This window comes from Cupressus sempervirens, chromosome 9 (genome assembly GCF_028749045.1).
Source record: "Cupressus sempervirens isolate cs-2001-9-10 chromosome 9, ASM2874904v1, whole genome shotgun sequence".
NCBI lineage: Eukaryota > Viridiplantae > Streptophyta > Pinopsida > Cupressales > Cupressaceae > Cupressus > Cupressus sempervirens.
The window spans coordinates 129,452,617-129,460,319 of record NC_143126.1 but is presented as its reverse complement, the minus strand read 5'-3'; the positions used below and the strand labels follow the sequence as shown (position 1 = coordinate 129,460,319).

At 35.3% G+C, this 7,703-nt stretch overlaps 1 pseudogene; it reads left to right on the top strand.

The window, feature by feature from the left end:
- The first annotated feature begins 4,610 nt into the window (after positions 1–4,610).
- On the top strand, positions 4,611–5,914 carry LOC149537865 (BTB/POZ domain-containing protein At5g48800 pseudogene; annotated as a pseudogene).
- Positions 5,915–7,703: the final 1,789 nt, after the last annotated feature.

Here is a 7,703-nt window from a genome sequence, read left to right as displayed (position 1 = left end):
GTTCTCAAACTCCCTTCTAATCATTTGTAGCTTCACTACTCTGACCTTATTAGTCCCCTTGAAGTTCGTCTCAAGGATATCCCATGCTTCCTTTGCATAATTTGTCATTGGAATTTTGGGAAAGACAGTCTTTATCATTACTGCCTCAATCAAACTTAATGCCTTTGCATCCTTTCTACTTGACTATTTCGATTGAGTCTTTTGTGGATTTTTGAGGGTAGCATACACTAACGAGACTATGACATCATTAAACCCATTGATCACAAACTACCACAAGCCATTAGCTACCATTATGGTTTTCATCTTCTTTTCCCATGTATCATAATTTCGTCCATTAAAGGACAATGGCTATTATCATATTTTTCCTACGTCTCCTACCATGTCAAATATCCTAGAAAATAAATTATGCCCTAACTCATTATGGATATGGGGCCTATACCATGTGAGAAATAAACCACAAACTCTAAAAAAATTGAGTGAGTTTTCTTAGCATGCAATGGATGTCAAGTGGAAGGTAATAGGCACTGACTGGACTTGACGCATGAAGCAGCCAAGTAGCTCATCACTAAGGGAAACTCAGCACAAGAGGGTGCCAAGTGAGCTTGGTCACCAAAGGAAAGGTGGAGCTTGGCCTAGTGGTTGCCGAGTAAACTTGGTCGACAAGGATATCGAGTGAACTCAGTAGGAACTAGAGAATAGAGAACTCGGTTGAAGAGTAAGTCGAGTGATGTGTGTAACAGACTTACAATCTAGACATTTTCGCCATTAAAATGTAGACAGGATAACTTCAAAACTTGCAAATATGAATATCTTAAATGCAAAACATATAATGTCAAATAGAAGGGAGACAACAATGAGCCAAGTATGCCTTCTTGCTTGCTTTCTTGTTTTCTATTCAACTAAGTTAAAAACTATTACAAAATTTGGGAGCATTAACCAAAAAGCCATAAAAATTTCAAACTCATAAAACTTTAAACTTCAAACTTACAACACTAATGGCTGCATACAACAATGCCTAGAGCAATCACTAGTTCTGAAACTTGCTTCTGTCTTCTGAACTTTCTCCAATTTCTTCCTCTGCTATATTTGCTGATCTACTTCTTTTTTCTCTGTGCTTTTCTTTGCACTTCTCTTCTCTCTCTGCTCTACAACTAATCCATCTCTAAATAAATGAAAATAGAATCATTCAATTTTTCTCCTTGCAAAAACATTTTCCCTCTCATTTCAAATTCAAACTCACCTACCGAGTTGAATGTTTTCAGGTGGGTAGGTGGGTGTTTGGCTCCAAGGGGCAACCAACTAACTACAATAAATTTTTGGCAAATAAATGATAAATATTTATTTTCACTTTGAATGTGGGGCAATGCCCATTCAAACAAGAGCTGCAGGGCAGCCAAGTTCCTGCCAAAGATGGAAGATGATGGTGTTGGTTGGTTTTTGTTGCTAAGTAGGCTATCTATTGGTAAGCGTCATTAACCAATATGCATATTGGGTGTATATAGATTTACTATCTTGTTTGGATAAAATATCATTGCAGTCAAATTTATTGGGGAACGGGAAAACAATCAATTGCTTGAGGAAATCAACAAGAAGAGGGAAACTTACCAAGTGAAGCAACACTTAATTAATAGATACAATATGTTTAATTAATAAATACACTACAATTGTATCCAAAGGAAACTTCTAAAAAGATCCAACAAGTCTTGAAAGAGAAATTTAAAATAAATATACTACATATAAACAAATTTTCTGACTTCATCATGTGATAATACATTGTATTAATCAATAATAAAAACTGGAGTGATTCATCATTGTTATCTTAATTTCATCACTTGATTATTTGGCCAATAGATTACAAGACACTTTATAGTTTTCCATGTGGATTGAATATTCAAAAAGAATAAAACTAAAACTTTCTACATTATAGAAACATCCTCGGACGCATCCTTGTGGCCAATAAATATACCATGAAAATCCATAGAAAACCTCGGTCTTTTTAATCTGAAATTTACAAGCAATATGTTATATAATTTACTTCTTTGCTGGAAGAGCTCCTGCCGAAGAGCCTATCAGAATTCTTGTAAGACTTGTAGCCCGAGGTAGATATTCTTTTTGACCAGTTGATGTGGCCACATCAAAAATATAATTTAAAAATGTTAATATTAAGATGCATGCTTCATTGGAGAATAATTTTTTATCAGTGTTCTTCATAAGCTTTGTAGCATTCAATGCCAATTAAAAATCAAATAATATACCTAAAATACCTATGAAAGTTGAACGCAAGATAGGTTCAGTGATAAGAATTAAATATAAAATCTATTCAGGCTGAAACTCAGATACCAGACTAGGAAGGAAAACCATCTACCATGCTCCAAAACATTAAATGTTTTAATAAGTTATCTGTGTTGTATAGCAATGCCAGTCAGTGAACAGTCAACTAATGGAGGGAATAAAGTTGAGAAGGAGGATGGCCTGTGAAGTAGGAAATCTATAAGAAATAATGACCTAAGCACAAAGTTTGAGTCTCTTGTGTCTAGTATCACTGGAAAAATATATTTGCCAGCCAAATTTTATTCATACTAACCGGGTCTCTATTTGAAAATTGGAAAGGAAAGATAAACATCTATTGCCAATTTTGGGAATCGGACATTATGAATAATAAAAAATCATTTTAGAAGAGGAAATTCTTCTCTTAGAAAGTAAGTTCAGAAATTATAGTTCTGCACTAGCCCTGACTGCCTAATTTATTTTTACCATATTTGTTTTATCTCTTATTTTTTACAAATTCTTATCATAATTGATTTATCTCTTATTTTTTTATAACTGTAATGGAAATAAGCAGTCTTTAAATTGTTCAACATTAGCCTCAACCATATAATTTGGCTTTGTTATTATTATAGTATAGTTGTTTTCTCTACTATTTCCTGTACTTTTATTTTAATATGGACAGGAGCTATGATTATTTGAAATTAGAATATATCTGGATAGAACCTAAATTGTGTCTTCAATGTAATAATCTGAAAATAAAAAAATAGAGAAGAAAAGTATAGATGTTATTAAAAAATGACATATGATGTAATATAAAGAATCTTTACATCTGCATATATAGCATATAGTAAAAAAAAATAGCATAAATTACCTTTAAAAATATAAACAAACATTTATCTAACAAATAGGCTTAGAGTAACTGTTATTGGTTGTTCAGCAAGCTGAATATATGAAGGAAAAAGTTCAAAAAAAAATTCCAGCAAGCTGAATATGTGAAGGAAAAAATTCAAGAAAAAATAACTTTGAAGAGTCCATCCAAGAGCTCCTGAAAAGATGGATTAAGAGTAGGAATATAGTATCAAAATCTGTATATCTTAGAAGAGATCTATGCCATTGCCGATGTTTTAGGCTGACCTCAATTCACAGTAGTTGAATGGCTTCATCAAGTTTTTGTTCGCTGGTTTCAAAAATTTATGGTTCAATTGGGAGCATAGTTTATTCTAGCACAATCATTTCATATCGGCATAGATGGATGTTATAATGGAGATGCAATATTACTGTTTAATTCTGCTATATGGGTGATGGGTTTGAGAATCGAGGCAGTTACCTGTACAAATATCTGCTGGACTTGAGGAATTCTACTTAAGCTCTATCTTATTGGCATGGCGCTTAAATTTGTTATAGTTCTCATTTGTTACCACAGATTGTGAACGACATAAGTAATCAAAACTATATGAGAATCCTTCTAGTCTATTTGGAGGCGGCGGTCATTTTTTAGTTCCTTCATTTTCTTTATTCAATACTGATAAAAGGCTTCTAGGCCCTTGCAATCTTTCTGATTGAACGTGATATTCGGCTATGAAACAATTTCCTGAAGCATTAGATTTAATCCACTTGGAAGGAAAATTATGGTTTCCACGTCATTTTTGGATTCTCTTTTGTGGGATGATTTCAATAGTTTTTTTACCATACCATAGCCATTTTTTTTGGTTTCTGATTTCTGTGGCTGAATCATTTTTTGGGGTTTTAAATATTGCACAGATCACTTTCTAATTGTTCCTAATGATAAGGAAAATAAAGGATCGGATTCTTGAGGGTTAGAGTATTTGATATTTGACAAGATAGAGCTTTTACGGGAATGGACCAATTGTTTTGGTGTAATTTCTGGACTTTTTAAGCTACCAGATTTGACGGGGATGCCTAATTTGGCTTAAAGCAGCAATGGGCAAATAAAACTCAGACAATAACCTCAAATCTGATCTTAGCTCGGCAGAGCAGAGGACGAAGACTATAGTGGGAAGAAAAAATTCCATGCAAAAAGCCATATGTTAATACCGGGTCTCATGGAAAAATATTTGAGGAGCCATTTTGAAAATGGTGTCTTTTGTTAGTGGGTCTTTGGTCTATGAGTGAAGTTGAATGGTTCAAAAAGAGTCCACCAGGGATGAAGTCTTGCTGAGCACAAGGCTCCGACATCATAAGGGATGAGCCCAGGGTGATTTTGACGGTGTGGATACCCCTCAGTCCTTGGCTCTAAGCAGAAGAGGTTTCAGGCACAAGTGGGCAGTATCAACTTCCTAAAAAGTGTATGTGGTAGCTTCGCTGGTTGATAGGGCGGAGGCATGCTGCCTCACAGGTCTGAACCCTCCATAAAAAATGGTACCTTTTTCTGCCTAGAAATGTACGCACACATACAAAACTCACTACGAAAAATAAGACACCTAAGATGTTCCAAGTGATATTGTTGTAGCTGTTGACGGTGGAGCCTTTGCATTGCATAAATTTCCTTTGGTCTCACGAAGTGGGCGGATTCGAAAAATTATAGCAGATGGAAAAGACTCAGATGGTGCAAAGCTACAGTTTCCCAACTTACCTGGTGGAGCAGAGGCATTTGAACTGGCAGCAAAGTTCTGCTATGGCATTAATTTTGAGATTACCACTTCAAATGTGGCCGCTCTTCGTTGTGTTGCCAAGTATCTCCAAATGACCGAGGACTATGTAGATGAAAATCTAGTGGCTCAAACAAATGGTATCAAGCTTGTCACGGTTAGACTACAGTAGTTCTGGTCGGCTGCAGAGCAGTTGTCAGCAGAACTGTTGTGGAGATTGGTGGGTCGAAGATTTGTCCGTATTACGAATTGACATGTATCAGAAAGTTATATTAGCCATGAGATCCAAAGGTGTAAGACATGAGAGCATTGGAGCATCCCTGATGCATAATGCTCATCATTCCCTGAAAGGCCTAAGTAAGAAACAACTTGGATGGGATGCATCCAATCTATCAAAAGCTGCTGCTACCATAGAGCATGAACAAAGAATTCTTGTGGAGACATGCTGCACAAAATGAACGCCTGCCTATCCATCTTGTGGTTCAAGTACTCTACTTTGAACAATTACGCATACGCAATTCTTTGGCAGGCTCCTTTGCAGATGGAGAACCTCCAATGGTATATACATCTCAAAGGATAAACAGTGGTGCCCCTAGTGCAGCAATGTCTCCACGAGACAACTATGCATCGTTAAAGCGGGAGAATAGAGAGCTTAAACTTGAAATTGCGCAGATGCGAATGAGATTGACTGATCTTGAGAAGGAACAAGTTTGTATGAAAGAAGGTATGGTAAAGTCCAAATCATCCACAAAGCTTTTGAGTTCTCTGTCAAAGAAATTTAGTAAATTAAATTTCTTATTAAATTTTTTTGGCATTAACGAGGGTCAGGATTCACCTTCAAAGAAATATCAAACATTAGACTTTTCCAGAAGAAGACGCCATTCCATATCCTAGCTACTTGTACTCACCGTATAGGCTCCCATTTTCAGCCATCCCCTCTTTTAGAATCATCTGGGTATATTCACTTGAAGCAAGCAAAATTCTTAAGAAATTGAGATATGAATATACCTGATCTGCCAATCCACTTTTCTTTATAATTCATATAAATAGTATGTATATCTGTAACAATAAATTTGTAAAGATGCATAATTGTCATGAAAACGCTTTAGTTTAACACAATCTTAGAGTCAAGAAGTCTGTTTCATCAAAAGCCACAGGCAGAATAGAAGGTGCCTTCAAAGGAAGATAAGATTATGAGAGGCATCTATGCTCAAGATCTATCAGTGTATTCTCTCCCTAATGGGCACAGTATTTTTTCTAAATATATTGGAATTATGTGTTAAACTTCTTCTTTTTTTTAAATAGAGATTTTTTCTACAAGCCTAGCACCAATTTCTTTTATTCCATGGACACTAATTAATCTGATTACATTACCTCTTTATATTACAGAGATTGCATATTATTCAGCCTAATTTTCTCATCTAAACTAATCGTCCAATTCTACAATCATGGATATCCACTCCACTAAAAGCAGCTCAAACAAATACATATTGCTAAGCTCTCAAATTGATCTTCTTCATGGGCGTACCATTTGGAGAAGACTCAAACACAACTCTTTCTAATTGATAATTTTACTATTGTAAATGGTGAAGATAATCTTAGAATTACATTTTCTTTAATCAGTCTTTGTTGTTGTGCAGTGAACTACCAGATATCACACTCGATGATGGAATTGGAGTCAAGTAACAGTAATCTACATACTCCTCCTTGATGTTGAGACTCTTAATTTGATCTCAAGGCACTCAAACTTAACTCATGCATCTTATAATGCAACTCTTCATTACTAGAGTCTTATAGACTCGCATGGTACTTCTGATAGAAGTCAACCATCTCTTATTAATTTTTATCTTTCATGAGAGATCACAAGGTTCACTCTTCCCCTTTCTATAACATAAAGAAGACTCGTGACACATCCATGTGCCAATCAGAACAAACAATCAAAAAGTATCCATAAAGGAAACAAGAAAACATATAATCTTTGAGGTCGTAAGTAAGAAATAGTCTATTTCTAAAGATTAAAAAGAGAGTTTCAAACACTACAACTGAATTCAATTTCAAGCGAACTCTGACTTAGTGCAGGTGATCATAAGGAATAAAATTGAGATTGCATTTGAAAGTCAAAAGAGTTGTCAGGGTTAAATCTTTTAATATTGGTTTTGATAATCTGATTTTCTAGTGAAGGGGATCCCTTGGTTAAAAGAGCATAAACATAGGACAATCGAAAGGAATTTAATGTACATAAATGAGAGACAGGAAATACATGCGGTAGAGGACCTATCTGCTTGGAATATTGCTCAAAAGCATACCAACGAAACTATCCCAAAGTGTGCGATTTGTTACCAATATTATTATGTAGCTGATTGTTGCCATTTCCCTTGCAACGAAGGCATCATATTTCACAGGAATTGTATTCGAAATAAGTTTGAGATGTTTGCCACCATGTTTCATCAAGCTTGTGTATTGAGAAGTGAAATTATCAGACGAAAAACTGTCTACGAAGCTGACCGAGATAATGAAGCATGTAACCATGCATTTGAACTTTACACATTTGTTAGAAATCTCGATGTATTATAGCATGAGTTTAACTTTTTCATAAGTGAAATTGACTTCTGTGAATGCGCGGTTCGCAGACCTGAATGCAAGAGATGCTATCATCTATTGGAAATGGTGCAATCTATTTCCTATGATATGATGCGTTTGGTTTGGTCATGCTTGTCAGACGATCTGAAAGAAAGAGTGGAAAGAAAGTTTCAGAGAAAGATAATGCAAGTGGTAGAAGCCCTTCCAGCTAAAAAAATTACTCAGAATCATGTTAATGAAAATGAT